At 46.3% G+C, this 17,372-nt stretch overlaps 1 protein-coding gene and 1 non-coding gene across 2 annotated transcripts in view; one reads left to right on the forward strand and one right to left on the reverse strand.

The window, feature by feature from the left end:
- Positions 1-17,372, forward strand: part of LOC126354677 (inter-alpha-trypsin inhibitor heavy chain H4-like) — a 142,760-nt gene that overhangs the window by 104,558 nt on the left and 20,830 nt on the right. The window lies entirely within an intron of this gene.
- Positions 2,828-2,902, reverse strand: Trnal-caa (transfer RNA leucine (anticodon CAA)). The gene has a single exon. It is a non-coding gene; the product is annotated as a tRNA-Leu (tRNA).

Raw genomic sequence — 17,372 nt, forward strand, 5'->3', positions numbered from 1 at the left:
CCACTATGTCGACGAGATAATTTTCTTGACAGAAGGAACATGTGACCAGATACTGCAGTTACACACATCCATCAAAACTGCTCATCCAAAAATACAGTTCACCCTTGAAACTGAAAAAGACAAACTAAATTTCCTAGACATCAACACTGAGGACAAGACAAACCATAAAATAAAAACACAACTGACACTAAACGAACACAACAGTGTCACGACACATCACACCAACAGTAACCATACAACAGAGAACACACACGACACACGAGATGAAGAAACCACAGGCAACAAGAAACATGGCACACCCTCACTTTTGTCAACAAAGTAACACACAGAATAAGAAACACCGTGAGAAAACAATGTTTACATGTGGCATATGAAACAAATACTCTGCAGAAATGATTAAAAATATTCAACAACACTAAAAATGCAGATATAAGAGAGCTTACCTGGGAACATTAGATTCAATGTACATCTGACAAGCATGCTGAAATTTCACGATTAGACACACAGAACTTCTAAGAACACTGGAAAGCGACAGCGCGCATTCCACATTTGCAGATCACATCATTAAAAACAACCGCACCCCAGTGTCACAGAAACAGACCTCCAAAATCTAAAACACATAAATCACCGGTACATTTTTTAACAACAGAAGAAAATTATGCCATCAAAAAAGCTAGCACACTGGGCAAAAAATTCATCAATGAAACTTCCTGGCAGATTAAAACTGTGTGCCCGACCGAGACTCGAACTCGGGACCTTTGCCTTTCGCGGGCAAGTGCTCTACCAACTGAGCTACCGAAGCACGACTCACGCCCGGTACTCACAGCTTTACTTCTGCCAGTATCCGTCTCCTACCTTCCAAACTTTGCAGAAGCTCTCCTGCGAACCTTGCAGAACTAGCACTCCTGAAAGAAAGGATATTGCGGAGACATGGCTTAGCCACAGCCTGGGGGATGTTTCCAGAATGAGATTTTCACTCTGCAGCGGAGTGTGCGCTGATATGAAACTTCCTGGCAGATTAAAACTGTGTGCCCGACCGAGACTCGAACTCGGGACCTTTGCCTTTCGCGGGCAAGTGCTCTACCAACTGAGCTACCGAAGCACGACTCACGCCCGGTACTCACAGCTTTACTTCTGCCAGTATCCGTCTCCTACCTTCCAAACTTTGCAGAAGCTCTCCTGCGAACCTTGCAGAACTAGCACTCCTGAAAGAAAGGATATTGCGGAGACATGGCTTAGCCACAGCCTGGGGGATGTTTCCAGAATGAGATTTTCACTCTGCAGCGGAGTGTGCGCTGATATGAAACTTCCTGGCAGATTAAAACTGTGTGCCCGACCGAGACTCGAACTCGGGACCTTTGCCTTTCGCGGGCAAGTGCTCTACCAACTGAGCTACCGAAGCACGACTCACGCCCGGTACTCACAGCTTTACTTCTGCCAGTATCCGTCTCCTACCTTCCAAACTTTGCAGAAGCTCTCCTGCGAACCTTGCAGAACTAGCACTCCTGAAAGAAAGGATATTGCGGAGACATGGCTTAGCCACAGCCTGGGGGATGTTTCCAGAATGAGATTTTCACTCTGCAGCGGAGTGTGCGCTGATATGAAACTTCCTGGCAGATTAAAACTGTGTGCCCGACCGAGACTCGAACTCGGGACCTTTGCCTTTCGCGGGCAAGTGCTCTACCAACTGAGCTACCGAAGCACGACTCATGCCCGGTACTCACAGCTTTACTTCTGCCAGTATCCGTCGCCAACCTTCCAAACTTTGCAGAAGCTCTCCTGCGAACCTTGCAGAACTAGCACTCCTGAAAGAAAGGATATTGCGGAGACATGGCTTAGCCATAGCCTGGGGGATGTTTCCAGAATGAGATTTTCACTCTGCAGCGGAGTGTGCGCTGATATGAAACTTCCTGGCAGATTAAAACTGTGTGCCCGACCGAGACTCGAACTCGGGACCTTTGCCTTTCGCGGGCAAGTGCTCTACCAACTGAGCTACCGAAGCACGACTCACGCCCGGTACTCACAGCTTTACTTCTGCCAGTATCCGTCTCCTACTTCCAAACTTTGCAGAAGCTCTCCTGCGAACCTTGCAGAACTAGCACTCCTGAAAGAAAGGATATTGCGGAGACATGGCTTAGCCACAGCCTGGGGGATGTTTCCAGAATGAGATTTTCACTCTGCAGCGGAGTGTGCGCTGATATGAAACTTCCTGGCAGATTAAAACTGTGTGCCCGACCGAGACTCGAACTCGGGACCTTTGCCTTTCGCGGGCAAGTGCTCTACCAACTGAGCTACCGAAGCACGACTCACGCCCGGTACTCACAGCTTTACTTCTGCCAGTACCCGTCTCCTACCTTCCAAACTTTGCAGAAGCTCTCCTGCGAACCTTGCAGAACTAGCACTCCTGAAAGAAAGGATATTGCGGAGACATGGCTTAGCCACAGCCTGGGGGATGTTTCCAGAATGAGATTTTCACTCTGCAGCGGAGTGTGCGCTGATATGAAACTTCCTGGCAGATTAAAACTGTGTGCCCGACCGAGACTCGAACTCGGGACCTTTGCCTTTCGCGGGCAAGTGCTCTACCAACTGAGCTACCGAAGCACGACTCACGCCCGGTACTCACAGCTTTACTTCTGCCAGTATCCGTCTCCTACCTTCCAAACTTTGCAGAAGCTCTCCTGCGAACCTTGCAGAACTAGCACTCCTGAAAGAAAGGATATTGCGGAGACATGGCTTAGCCACAGCCTGGGGGATGTTTCCAGAATGAGATTTTCACTCTGCAGCGGAGTGTGCGCTGATATGAAACTTCCTGGCAGATTAAAACTGTGTGCCCGACCGAGACTCGAACTCGGGACCTTTGCCTTTTGCGGGCAAGTGCTCTACCAACTGAGCTACCGAAGCACGACTCACGCCCGGTACTCACAGCTTTACTTCTGCCAGTATCCGTCTCCTACCTTCCAAACTTTGCAGAAGCTCTCCTGCGAACCTTGCAGAACTAGCACTCCTGAAAGAAAGGATATTGCGGAGACATGGCTTAGCCACAGCCTGGGGGATGTTTCCAGAATGAGATTTTCACTCTGCAGCGGAGTGTGCGCTGATATGAAACTTCCTGGCAGATTAAAACTGTGTGCCCGACCGAGACTCGAACTCGGGACCTTTGCCTTTCGCGGGCAAGTGCTCTACCAACTGAGCTACCGAAGCACGACTCATGCCCGGTACTCACAGCTTTACTTCTGCCAGTATCCGTCTCCAACCTTCCAAACTTTGCAGAAGCTCTCCTGCGAACCTTGCAGAACTAGCACTCCTGAAAGAAAGGATATTGCGGAGACATGGCTTAGCCATAGCCTGGGGGATGTTTCCAGAATGAGATTTTCACTCTGCAGCGGAGTGTGCGCTGATATGAAACTTCCTGGCAGATTAAAACTGTGTGCCCGACCGAGACTCGAACTCGGGACCTTTGCCTTTCGCGGGCAAGTGCTCTACCAACTGAGCTACCGAAGCACGACTCACGCCCGGTACTCACAGCTTTACTTCTGCCAGTATCCGTCTCCTACCTTCCAAACTTTGCAGAAGCTCTCCTGCGAACCTTGCAGAACTAGCACTCCTGAAAGAAAGGATATTGCGGAGACATGGCTTAGCCACAGCCTGGGGGATGTTTCCAGAATGAGATTTTCACTCTGCAGCGGAGTGTGCGCTGATATGAAACTTCCTGGCAGATTAAAACTGTGTGCCCGACCGAGACTCGAACTCGGGACCTTTGCCTTTCGCGGGCAAGTGCTCTACCAACTGAGCTACCGAAGCACGACTCACGCCCGGTACTCACAGCTTTACTTCTGCCAGTATCCGTCTCCTACCTTCCAAACTTTGCAGAAGCTCTCCTGCGAACCTTGCAGAACTAGCACTCCTGAAAGAAAGGATATTGCGGAGACATGGCTTAGCCACAGCCTGGGGGATGTTTCCAGAATGAGATTTTCACTCTGCAGCGGAGTGTGCGCTGATATGAAACTTCCTGGCAGATTAAAACTGTGTGCCCGACCGAGACTCGAACTCGGGACCTTTGCCTTTCGCGGGCAAGTGCTCTACCAACTGAGCTACCGAAGCACGACTCACGCCCGGTACTCACAGCTTTACTTCTGCCAGTATCCGTCTCCTACCTTCCAAACTTTGCAGAAGCTCTCCTGCGAACCTCGCAGAACTAGCACTCCTGAAAGAAAGGATATTGCGGAGACATGGCTTAGCCACAGCCTGGGGGATGTTTCCAGAATGAGATTTTCACTCTGCAGCGGAGTGTGCGCTGATATGAAACTTCCTGGCAGATTAAAACTGTGTGCCCGACCGAGACTCGAACTCGGGACCTTTGCCTTTCGCGGGCAAGTGCTCTACCAACTGAGCTACCGAAGCACGACTCATGCCCGGTACTCACAGCTTTACTTCTGCCAGTATCCGTCTCCAACCTTCCAAACTTTGCAGAAGCTCTCCTGCGAACCTTGCAGAACTAGCACTCCTGAAAGAAAGGATATTGCGGAGACATGGCTTAGCCATAGCCTGGGGGATGTTTCCAGAATGAGATTTTCACTCTGCAGCGGAGTGTGCGCTGATATGAAACTTCCTGGCAGATTAAAACTTTGTGCCCGACCGAGACTCGAACTCGGGACCTTTGCCTTTCGCGGGCAAGTGCTCTACCAACTGAGCTACCGAAGCACGACTCACGCCCGGTACTCACAGCTTTACTTCTGCCAGTATCCGTCTCCTACCTTCCAAACTTTGCAGAAGCTCTCCTGCGAACCTTGCAGAACTAGCACTCCTGAAAGAAAGGATATTGCGGAGACATGGCTTAGCCACAGCCTGGGGGATGTTTCCAGAACGAGATTTTCACTCTGCAGCGGAGTGTGCGCTGATATGAAACTTCCTGGCAGATTAAAACTGTGTGCCCGACCGAGACTCGAACTCGGGACCTTTGCCTTTCGCGGGCAAGTGCTCTACCAACTGAGCTACCGAAGCACGACTCACGCCCGGTACTCACAGCTTTACTTCTGCCAGTATCCGTCTCCTACCTTCCAAACTTTGCAGAAGCTCTCCTGCGAACCTTGCAGAACTAGCACTCCTGAAAGAAAGGATATTGCGGAGACATGGCTTAGCCACAGCCTGGGGGATGTTTCCAGAATGAGATTTTCACTCTGCAGCGGAGTGTGCGCTGATATGAAACTTCCTGGCAGATTAAAACTGTGTGCCCGACCGAGACTCGAACTCGGGACCTTTGCCTTTCGCGGGCAAGTGCTCTACCAACTGAGCTACCGAAGCACGACTCACGCCCGGTACTCACAGCTTTACTTCTGCCAGTATCCGTCTCCTACCTTCCAAACTTTGCAGAAGCTCTCCTGCGAACCTTGCAGAACTAGCACTCCTGAAAGAAAGGATATTGCGGAGACATGGCTTAGCCACAGCCTGGGGGATGTTTCCAGAATGAGATTTTCACTCTGCAGCGGAGTGTGCGCTGATATGAAACTTCCTGGCAGATTAAAACTGTGTGCCTGACCGAGACTCGAACTCGGGACCTTTGCCTTTCGCGGGCAAGTGCTCTACCAACTGAGCTACCGAAGCACGACTCACGCCCGGTACTCACAGCTTTACTTCTGCCAGTATCCGTCTCCTACCTTCCAAACTTTGCAGAAGCTCTCCTGCGAACCTTGCAGAACTAGCACTCCTGAAAGAAAGGATATTGCGGAGACATGGCTTAGCCACAGCCTGGGGGATGTTTCCAGAATGAGATTTTCACTCTGCAGCGGAGTGTGCGCTGATATGAAACTTCCTGGCAGATTAAAACTGTGTGCCCGACCGAGACTCGAACTCGGGACCTTTGCCTTTCGCGGGCAAGTGCTCTACCAACTGAGCTACCGAAGCACGACTCACGCCCGGTACTCACAGCTTTACTTCTGCCAGTATCCGTCTCCTATCTTCCAAACTTTGCAGAAGCTCTCCTGCGAACCTTGCAGAACTAGCACTCCTGAAAGAAAGGATATGGCGGAGACATGGCTTAGCCACAGCCTGGGGGATGTTTCCAGAATGAGATTTTCACTCTGCAGCGGAGTGTGCGCTGATATGAAACTTCCTGGCAGATTAAAACTGTGTGCCCGACCGAGACTCGAACACGGGACCTTTGCCTTTCGCGGGCAAGTGCTCTACCAACTGAGCTACCGAAGCACGACTCACGCCCGGTACTCACAGCTTTACTTCTGCCAGTATCCGTCTCCTACCTTCCAAACTTTGCAGAAGCTCTCCTGCGAACCTTGCAGAACTAGCACTCCTGAAAGAAAGGATATTGCGGAGACATGGCTTAGCCACAGCCTGGGGGATGTTTCCAGAATGAGATTTTCACTCTGCAGCGGAGTGTGCGCTGATATGAAACTTCCTGGCAGATTAAAACTGTGTGCCCGACCGAGACTCGAACTCGGGACCTTTGCCTTTCGCGGGCAAGTGCTCTACCAACTGAGCTACCGAAGCACGACTCACGCCCGGTACTCACAGCTTTACTTCTGCCAGTATCCGTCTCCTACCTTCCAAACTTTGCAGAAGCTCTCCTGCGAACCTTGCAGAACTAGCACTCCTGAAAGAAAGGATATTGCGGAGACATGGCTTAGCCACAGCCTGGGGAATGTTTCCAGAATGAGATTTTCACTCTGCAGCGGAGTGTGCGCTGATATGAAACTTCCTGGCAGATTAAAACTGTGTGCCCGACCGAGACTCGAACTCGGGACCTTTGCCTTTCGCGGGCAAGTGCTCTACCAACTGAGCTACCGAAGCACGACTCACGCCCGGTACTCACAGCTTTACTTCTGCCAGTATCCGTCTCCTACCTTCCAAACTTTGCAGAAGCTCTCCTGCGAACCTTGCAGAACTAGCACTCCTGAAAGAAAGGATATTGCGGAGACATGGCTTAGCCACAGCCTGGGGGATGTTTCCAGAATGAGATTTTCACTCTGCAGCGGAGTGTGCGCTGATATGAAACTTCCTGGCAGATTAAAACTGTGTGCCCGACCGAGACTCGAACTCGGGACCTTTGCCTTTCGCGGGCAAGTGCTCTACCAACTGAGCTACCGAAGCACGACTCACGCCCGGTACTCACAGCTTTACTTCTGCCAGTATCCGTCTCCAACCTTCCAAACTTTGCAGAAGCTCTCCTGCGAACCTTGCAGAACTAGCACTCCTGAAAGAAAGGATATTGCGGAGACATGGCTTAGCCATAGCCTGGGGGATGTTTCCAGAATGAGATTTTCACTCTGCAGCGGAGTGTGCGCTGATATGAAACTTCCTGGCAGATTAAAACTGTGTGCCCGACCGAGACTCGAACTCGGGACCTTTGCCTTTCGCGGGCAAGTGCTCTACCAACTGAGCTACCGAAGCACGACTCACGGCCGGTACTCACAGCTTTACTTATGCCAGTATCCGTCTCCTACCTTCCAAACTTTGCAGAAGCTCTCCTGCGAACCTTGCAGAACTAGTACTCCTGAAAGAAAGGATATTGCGGAGACATGGCTTAGCCACAGCCTGGGGGATGTTTCCAGAATGAGATTTTCACTCTGCAGCGGGCTGTGGCTAAGCCATGTCTCCGCAATATCCTTTCTTTCAGGAGTGCTAGTTCTGCAAGGTTCGCAGGAGAGCTTCTGCAAAGTTTGGAAGGTAGGAGACGGATACTGGCAGAAGTAAAGCTGTGAGTACCGGGCGTGAGTCGTGCTTCGGTAGCTCAGTTGGTAGAGCACTTGCCCGCGAAAGGCAAAGGTCCCGAGTTCGAGTCTCGGTCGGGCACACAGTTTTAATCTGCCAGGAAGTTTCATATCAGCGCACACTCCGCTGCAGAGTGAAAATCTCATTCTGGAAACATCCCCCAGGCTGTGGCTAAGCCATGTCTCCGCAATATCCTTTCTTTCAGGAGTGCTAGTTCTGCAAGGTTCGCAGGAGAGCTTCTGCAAAGTTTGGAAGGTAGGAGACGGATACTGGCAGAAGTAAAGCTGTGAGTACCGGGCGTGAGTCGTGCTTCGGTAGCTCAGTTGGTAGAGCACTTGCCCGCGAAAGGCAAAGGTCCCGAGTTCGAGTCTCGGTCGGGCACACAGTTTTAATCTGCCAGGAAGTTTCATATCAGCGCACACTCCGCTGCAGAGTGAAAATCTCATTCTGGAAACATCCCCCAGGCTGTGGCTAAGCCATTTCTCCGCAATATCCTTTCTTTCAGGAGTGCTAGTTCTGCAAGGTTCGCAGGAGAGCTTCTGCAAAGTTTGGAAGGTAGGAGACGGATACTGGCAGAATTAAAGCTGTGAGTACCGGGCGTGAGTCGTGCTTCGGTAGCTCAGTTGGTAGAGCACTTGCCCGCGAAAGGCAAAGGTCCCGAGTTCGAGTCTCGGTCGGGCACACAGTTTTAATCTGCCAGGAAGTTTCATATCAGCGCACACTCCGCTGCAGAGTGAAAATCTCATTCTGGAAACATCCCCCAGGCTGTGGCTAAGCCATGTCTCCGCAATATCCTTTCTTTCAGGAGTGCTAGTTCTGCAAGGTTCGCAGGAGAGCTTCTGCAAAGTTTGGAAGGTAGGAGACGGATACTGGCAGAAGTAAAGCTGTGAGTACCGGGCGTGAGTCGTGCTTCGGTAGCTCAGTTGGTAGAGCACTTGCCCGCGAAAGGCAAAGGTCCCGAGTTCGAGTCTCGGTCGGGCACACAGTTTTAATCTGCCAGGAAGTTTCATATCAGCGCACACTCCGCTGCAGAGTGAAAATCTCATTCTGGAAACATCCCCCAGGCTGTGGCTAAGCCATGTCTCCGCAATATCCTTTCTTTCAGGAGTGCTAGTTCTGCAAGGTTCGCAGGAGAGCTTCTGCAAAGTTTGGAAGGTAGGAGACGGATACTGGCAGAAGTAAAGCTGTGAGTACCGGGCGTGAGTCGTGCTTCGGTAGCTCAGTTGGTAGAGCACTTGCCCGCGAAAGGCAAAGGTCCCGAGTTCGAGTCTCGGTCGGGCACACAGTTTTAATCTGACAGGAAGTTTCATATCAGCGCACACTCCGCTGCAGAGTGAAAATCTCATTCTGGAAACATCCCCCAGGCTGTGGCTAAGCCATGTCTCCGCAATATCCTTTCTTTCAGGAGTGCTAGTTCTGCAAGGTTCGCAGGAGAGCTTCTGCAAAGTTTGGAAGGTAGGAGACGGATACTGGCAGAAGTAAAGCTGTGAGTACCGGGCGTGAGTCGTGCTTCGGTAGCTCAGTTGGTAGAGCACTTGCCCGCGAAAGGCAAAGGTCCCGAGTTCGAGTCTCGGTCGGGCACACAGTTTTAATCTGCCAGGAAGTTTCATATCAGCGCACACTCCGCTGCAGAGTGAAAATCTCATTCTGGAAACATCCCCCAGGCTGTGGCTAAGCCATGTCTCCGCAATATCCTTTCTTTCAGGAGTGCTAGTTCTGCAAGGTTCGCAGGAGAGCTTCTGCAAAGTTTGGAAGGTAGGAGACGGATACTGGCAGAAGTAAAGCTGTGAGTACCGGGCGTGAGTCGTGCTTCGGTAGCTCAGTTGGTAGAGCACTTGCCCGCGAAAGGCAAAGGTCCCGAGTTCGAGTCTCGGTCGGGCACACAGTTTTAATCTGCCAGGAAGTTTCATATCAGCGCACACTCCGCTGCAGAGTGAAAATCTCATTCTGGAAACATCCCCCAGGCTGTGGCTAAGCCATGTCTCCGCAATATCCTTTCTTTCAGGAGTGCTAGTTCTGCAAGGTTCGCAGGAGAGCTTCTGCAAAGTTTGGAAGGTAGGAGACGGATACTGGCAGAAGTAAAGCTGTGAGTACCGGGCGTGAGTCGTGCTTCGGTAGCTCAGTTGGTAGAGCACTTGCCCGCGAAAGGCAAAGGTCCCGAGTTCGAGTCTCGGTCGGGCACACAGTTTTAATCTGCCGGGAAGTTTCATATCAGCGCACACTCCGCTGCAGAGTGAAAATCTCATTCTGGAATTCATCAATGACCAAACAATACTATGTAACAAAACACGATTCAACACTCTAAAAGAACTATCGACAAGTACAAAATAAAACACACACACACACACACACACACATACACACAGAGGCGCTCGCGCGCATTCAGATTGATAACAAAGGGAAAGCATTCAAAGTTCGCGTGCTTCTGAATAAAAAGTCCACAGCAACATAGAAAGACGAAATATGGACAAATGAGCAATAGAAAACGCGAGTAAACATTGTGTGTGTGTGTGTGTGTGTGTGTTTGAGGTTTACGGGCGCTAAACAGCGTGGTCATCAGCGCCCAGTAAACACTGTCAATGATTGGTATGTGCGTGAATCAAGAAAAGGAAGTGGACAATTTTTCGAGCAAATTTCCATCCAGTGTCTAAGGAAGCTGAAATTGTGTCTCAACTTACTGGAATTAGCAGGAAATTCCAAGAACCACGGAGAGACAAATACAGCGTCGTAACTTCGAGGCAGAGAGCCTTGGAGAGTACTTTAGGCTATCAGTTTTTCATCTTTCCATAGACTACTTGATTAGCTAGCTCAAAGACAAGTTTTTAAACCGGAAGAGGATCCAAAAAAACTTACAAACATTGTTACCGGAAAAACTTACGAACTGCTGTTGACGCTCTAGTAGATCAGTGGCCTACTGATGTTGATGCATCACCTGAGACTTCCATCAGAGAAACAAAGGTTTAGAGAAGAAATTCTCTTAACCAAGAAGATATTCACTTATTTTATTTTATTATAACTTTAAATAGGTAAAATGAAATTATTTTTCCCTAGACCCATAAGACCTTGAAATGTATCTGCACAATACCAATAACTACAGCGACACCTGAGCGTTCGTTCTCAGCATTACAGTATTTGTAGACTTAAGCAGCACAGGGGGAGTTAACTGATTAAACGGAATGGTTATGATGTATATTCACAGAAATCTAGATATAAAAATTGATGAAGGACTGCATGAATAGTGTAAGAAGCCTCTTCCCCCTCTTCTGTAAGTGCCATTTTGCCATTGTTTGTGAAATAAAATCATTATAGCGTTTGTGAATATATTACATTAGTTCTGATTATTACATTTTACTACTTCCTCAGGTACACGCTCCCGTTCTCGAAAAAAGCGTGCTTTCACCCCTTATCCTGTATTGTTAAATCGCCGTGCTATTTTTGTGATACGACTGTACTGTACAGCAGTGGAGACGCTGCTATTAATGTTTTTGGACTAATGCGAGAGTTTGGACTGCAGGTATAGCCCGTATCAATACATTATTACACTGAGTAAATAAAAGTGCAGGCACCATACGCTTCAAACACAGTAGGTGGTTATCGCTGGATCAAACGGTTTTCGGTTATGTCATTTTTTCCATGTCTTTTTAACCGCTCAAAATAACCAGTTTCTGAAATATCCAATTTCCAGTTTTTGTTCATATTACTTCCTGTGGTAACGTAGAAATCGTTCAAACATTGAAAAAAAATTGACTCACTCAGTTTGAAAATAAATAGGACAAAATATTAAGTTAAATAGGCAAATAAAAGAAAACTTAGTCTGTCCACTGGTCACTGCTTTTCTTGAAAAGTGGTACATGGTTGAATACTACAAGGAGTCACCACTATTCTGATACTGATTTCTAATTTTTTGAAACTCTGCTCGAAAATCTTGTCGTAATCGGAGATCATACCACTGTTTGGGCATTGCGGATAGTCAGTGCTAAATGGTGAAGAATGAGGATGAAGAACTCTGTTTTTCGTGTTAATTTGTCCGTTTTCAACATTTACAAGGATATAAAGGCGTGTTATGTAGACACAGGCAACAGATCAGCTACTTTCTATTTGCATTCTGTTATGTGCGAGAAGCTACTGTACAGACGAGGTGGGGGCAAGTCTTGCACACTGCACATGCACGCGTACCTTATGCCACGGAACATGGCAACAAGGACTTCAGTGCCTCAGTAATGCTGTACAAGATGTCATGTGTTTGTTGCTCGTTTCTGCCGGAATTGTTAGTCAAAAAGCACTGATCGCTTTTTCCATTTTCTATGACAACGCAATATTTAAAACAAATGGAAGTTTTATGAATAAAAATTATGTTTATCCACAATGGATAAAAGTCTTAATTATGTTTATTCTTAAAAAGACGAAATATTTTACCAATTTTACCACTGCTTCTATGACTGATCAATATTTCGTTTTTGTTTGCTCGGTTATCAGTAAAAAATTAAAAACCCTGCTGCTCTAACGTAGAAGAAACAAAAACCGAAAAATATCGGTTATTCAGAATTAAAATATCGGTATCAGTTTTAACCAACCGGTTCCTCGCCCCCCCCCCCCCCCCTCTGGCCCCCTTTCACCTTCCCCCTTACTTTAGAGCTGTAGGAAGACATGTATTACTTATTACTGAGTACCGTGTACAGTCGTAAATTCTGTAATAAATGCAAAGTCTTCCGATCAGACATCGCCCCTGTCCTGCTTACCCTCCTCATCACTGTTTTCAAGTCCAACTTTTGTTACACATTCCCACTCACTTAACGCATCATGGGGCCAGTGTCCTATGCACACGCTTTCGTGCAGTCTTTTACGTGAATTTCTTTTATGGCGTTTCGTCTCACTCCCTTCGAAGTTGTCAACGGAAGACCGTTGATATATTTTGCATATGATTTATGTTTCAAATGAATTCCATTGGATGCATATGCTTCAGCAATAGGTGGACACAGGTATTATTGTCTCCATTTTTCAACCAATAAAATGTGTTTTCTTTGTGAGGATGAACGCTCGTGACTGTTCAAGATAGATGATCAGGGAATGGCGGTGGGAAGTCAAAATAAGATTGGGACGTAAGAGAAAAGGACAAAGAAATTTTAGTAACATGTTGGAACTTCAACGATTTTGATTTTTTATTGGTGGTGACCGGTCTCAATTATGACAACAACCATCTGACCACAATTAATTTATTTTGGTGTTTATCTGGTAATAAATATGCAACCAGTCGCTATTTTACGATTTATTCAGCTATGAACATGTTTTCGGGCCACTGCAGGCTCACCTTCAGATGGAGGTGTTACAGAAAGATTATCTTGTGGACCAAGTGTAGCTAGATGCAATGCTGGTGCTGCTGGCGGAAATGACGGTGAGGAAACATTTACGAATCAGAAAGTTTTTATGTTTTACGTAATTACAGTCCACTGCCTGTCCTATTCGCATCAGATCGCTCTTATAACATGCATTATTAAGCTTCGTACACAAATAAACACAGTATGGAGCTACTCTTGGTTTCACATTGGCTCACATGATGTAAACATTGGATGCTTTTACAAAGAATATGGATGTGACAGATACTGCTCTTTAATACATAATAGTCTTTGGTAAGAGGTGCATTTTATTACGATACTAATATAACGAGTATGGATTTTACATTTCAGTAAATGTTGCTAACTGCATACAAAAGCTAAATAGCTAGAGGTGAATATTTAATACATAATTAAAAACTTCTTGTAAGTTACGGAATATCATAGTCGTTGCACACCAAGGAGAACAAGATTTATGCAGGAAGATGAATTATTGCCATTTTTGTGGTTTTTTGTTGCCAAGAAACCCTGGAAATTCTGGAAGAAAAGGTTTTGCATTGACTCAGTCTGTTCATCCAGAATTTTTTGGGGTGATTTTAATTTGTGGATGAAAATTTCTAATTGTTGAAACAGGTCCATCTGTAGTCCTTTCTCAGGGCACAGAAAGACTGTTATTGATATCATCAACAGTGTTTTCATGATGAGCAACATGTGATGCAAAACTGGACTTACTTAAGTTTTTGAGTCGAAGGGCATCAATATGTTCTTTGTAGCTGGTTGCAAAATTTCTTCCTGTGTGGTCTGTGTAGAAGGAAGAAGAAACTCACATGCTCCTGTTCTTGGCAGGGTGTGGGTATGGCGAATGCCCGGTGGACGTCATGTGCCAGCGTGTGTAGCGCCAACAGCAAAATTCGGAAGCGGTATTGTTATGGTATGGTCGTCTTTTTCGTGGAGGGGTCGTGCACCCCTTGTTGTTTTTCGTGGCACTATCACAGCAAAGGCCTACATTGTTGTTTTAAGCCCCTTCTTGCTTTCCACTGTTGAAGACTAATTCAGGGATGGCCATTGCATCTTTCAACACGATCGAGCACCTGTCCAAATGCATAGCCTGTGGCGGAGTGATTACACGACAATGACATCCCTGTAGTGGAATGGCTTGCACAGTGTCCTGACCTGAACCCTATAGAACACCTTTGGGATGTTTTGGAAGGCCGACTTCGTGCCAGGCCTCACCGACCGACATCGATACCTCTCCTCAGTGCAGGACTCCGTCAAGAAAGAGCTGCCATTCCCCAAGAAACCTTCCAGCACCTGATTGAGCGTATGCCTGGAATAGTGGAAGGTCTCATCAAGGGTAACGGTGGGCCAACACCATACTGAATTCCAGCATAACGGGATGGAGGGTGCCACGAACTTGTAACTCATTTTCAGCCAGGTGTCTGTATACTTTTGATCACATGGTGTACAGTGTGGAAGCTAATGCAAGTTTGTTGTTGTTGCGGCCTTCAGTCCTGAGACTGGTTTGATGCAGTTCTCCATGCTACTCTATCCTGTGCAAGCTTCTTCATCTCCCAGTACCTACTGCAACCTACATCCTTCTGAATCTGCTTAGTGTATTCATCTCTTGGTCTCCCTATACGATTTTTACCCTTCACGCTGCCCTCCAATACCAAATTGGTGATCCCTTGATGCCTCAGAACATGTCCTACCAACCGATCCCTTCTTCTAGTCAAGTTGTGCCACAAACTTCTCTTCTCCCCAATCCTATTTAATACTTCCTCATTAGTTATGTGATCTACCCATCTAAACTTCAGCATTCTTCTGTAGCACCACATTTCGAAAGCTTCTATTCTCTTCTTGACCAAACTATTTATCGTCCATGTTACACTTCCTTACATGGCTACACTCCATACAAATACTTTCAGAAATAACTTCCTGACACTTAAATCTATACTCGATGTTAACAAATTTCTCTTCTTCAGAAACGCTTTCCTTGCCATTGCCAGTCTACATTTTATATCCTCCGTCCATCATCAGTTATTTTGCTCCCCAAATAGCAAAACTCCTTTACTACTTCAAGTGTTTCATTTCCTAATCTAATTCCCTCAGCATCACCCGACTTAATTCGACTACATTCCATTATACTCGTTTTGATTTTGTTGAAGTTCATTTTATATCCTCCTTTCAAGACACTGTCCATTCCATTCAACTTTTCTTCCAAGTCCTTTGATGTCTCTGACAGAATTACAATGTCATCGGCGAACCTCAAAGTTTTTATTTCTTCTCCGTGGATTTTAATACCTACTCCAAATTTTTCTTTTGTTTCCTTTACTGCTTGCTCAATATACACATTGAATAACATCGGGGAGAGGCTACAACCCTGTCTTACTCCCTTCTCGACCACGGCTTCCCCTTCATGTCCCCCGACTCTTATAACTGCCATCTGGTTTCTGTACAAATTGAAAATAGCCTTTCGCTCCCTGTATTTTACCCCTGCCACCTTTAGAATTTGAAAAAGAGTATTCCAGTCAACATTGTCAAAAGCTTTCTCTAAGTCTACAAATGCTAGAAACGTAGGTTTGCCTTTTCTTAATCTTTCATCTAAGGTAAGTCGTAAGGTTAGTATTGCCTCTAGCGCTCCAGTGTTTCTACGGAATCCAAACTGACCTTCCCCGAGGTCGGCTTCTACTAGCTTTTCCATTCGTCTGTAAAGAAATCGTGTTAGTATTTTGCAGCTGTGGCTTATTAAACTGATTGTTCGGTAATTTTCATATCTGTCAACACCTGCTTTCTTTGGGATTGGAATTATTATATTCTTCTTGAAGTCTGAGGGTATTTCGCCTGTTTCAAACATCTTGCTCACCAGATGGTAGAGTTTTGTGAGGACTGGCTCTCCCAAGGCCGTCAGTAGTTCCAATGGAATGTTGTCTACTCCGGGGACCTTGTTTCGACTCAGGTCTTTCAGGGCTCTGTCAAACTCTTCACGCAATATCATGTCTCCCATTTCATCTTCATCTACATCCTCTTCCATTTCCATAAAATTGTCCTCGAGTGCATCGCCCTTGTATAGACCCTCTATATATTCCTTCTACCTTTCTCCTTTCCCTTCTTTGCTTAGATCTGGGTTTCCATCTGAGCTCTTGATGTTCATACAAGTGGTTCTCTTATCTACAAAGGTCTCTTTAATTTTCCTGTAGACAGTATCTATCTTACCGCTCGTGAGATAAGCCTCTACATCCTTACATTTTTCCTCTAGCCATGCCTGCTTAGCCATTTTGCACTTCCTGTCGATCTCATTTTTGAGACGTTTGTATTTCTTTTTGCCTGCTTCATTTACTGCATTTTTATATTTTCTCCTTTCATCAGTTAAATTCAATATATCTTCTGTTACCCAAGGATTTCTAATAGCCCTCGTCTTTTTACCTACTTTATCCTCTGCTGCCTTCACTACTTCATCCCTCAAAGCTACCCATTCTTCTTCTACTGTATTTCTTTCCCCCATTCCTGTCAATTGTTCCCTTATGCTCTCCCTGAAACTATGTACAAACTCTGGTTCTTTCAGTTTATCCAGGTCCCATCTCCTTAATTTCCCACATTTTTGCAGTTTCTTCAGTTTTAATCTACAGGTCATAACCAATAGATTGTGGTCAGAGTCCACATCTGCCCCTGGAAATGTCTTACAATTTAAAACCTGGTTCCTAAATCTCTGCCTTACCATTATATAATCTATCTGATACCTTTTAGTATCTCCAGGGTTCTTTCACGTATACAACCTTCTTTCATGATTCTTAAACCAAGTGTTAGCTATGATTAAGTTGTGCTCTGTGCAAAATTCTACCAGGCGGCATCCTGTTTCATTTCTTAGCCCCAATCCATATTCACCTACTATGTTTCCTTCTCTCCCTTTTCCTACACTCGAATTCCAGTCACCCATGTCTATTAAATTTTCGTCTCCCTTCACTTTCTGAATAATTTCTTTTATTTCATCATACACTTCTTCAATTTCTTCATCATCTGCAGAGCTAGTTGTCATATAAACTTGTACTACTGTAGAAGGTGTGGGCTTCGTATCTATCTTGGCCACAATAATGCGTTCACTATGCTGTTTGTAGTAGCTTACCCGCATTCCTATTTTCCTATTCATTATTAAACCGACTCCTGCATTACCCCTATTTGATTTTGTGTTTATAACCCTGTAGTCACCTGACCAAAAGTCTTGTTCCTCCTGCCACCGAACTTCACTAATTCCCACTATATCTAAGTTTAACCAATCCATTTCCATTTTTAAATTTTCTAACCTACCTGCCCGATTAAGGAATC

Source organism: Schistocerca gregaria, chromosome 1 (assembly GCF_023897955.1).
Source record: "Schistocerca gregaria isolate iqSchGreg1 chromosome 1, iqSchGreg1.2, whole genome shotgun sequence".
In the NCBI taxonomy this organism is placed as follows: domain Eukaryota; kingdom Metazoa; phylum Arthropoda; class Insecta; order Orthoptera; family Acrididae; genus Schistocerca; species Schistocerca gregaria.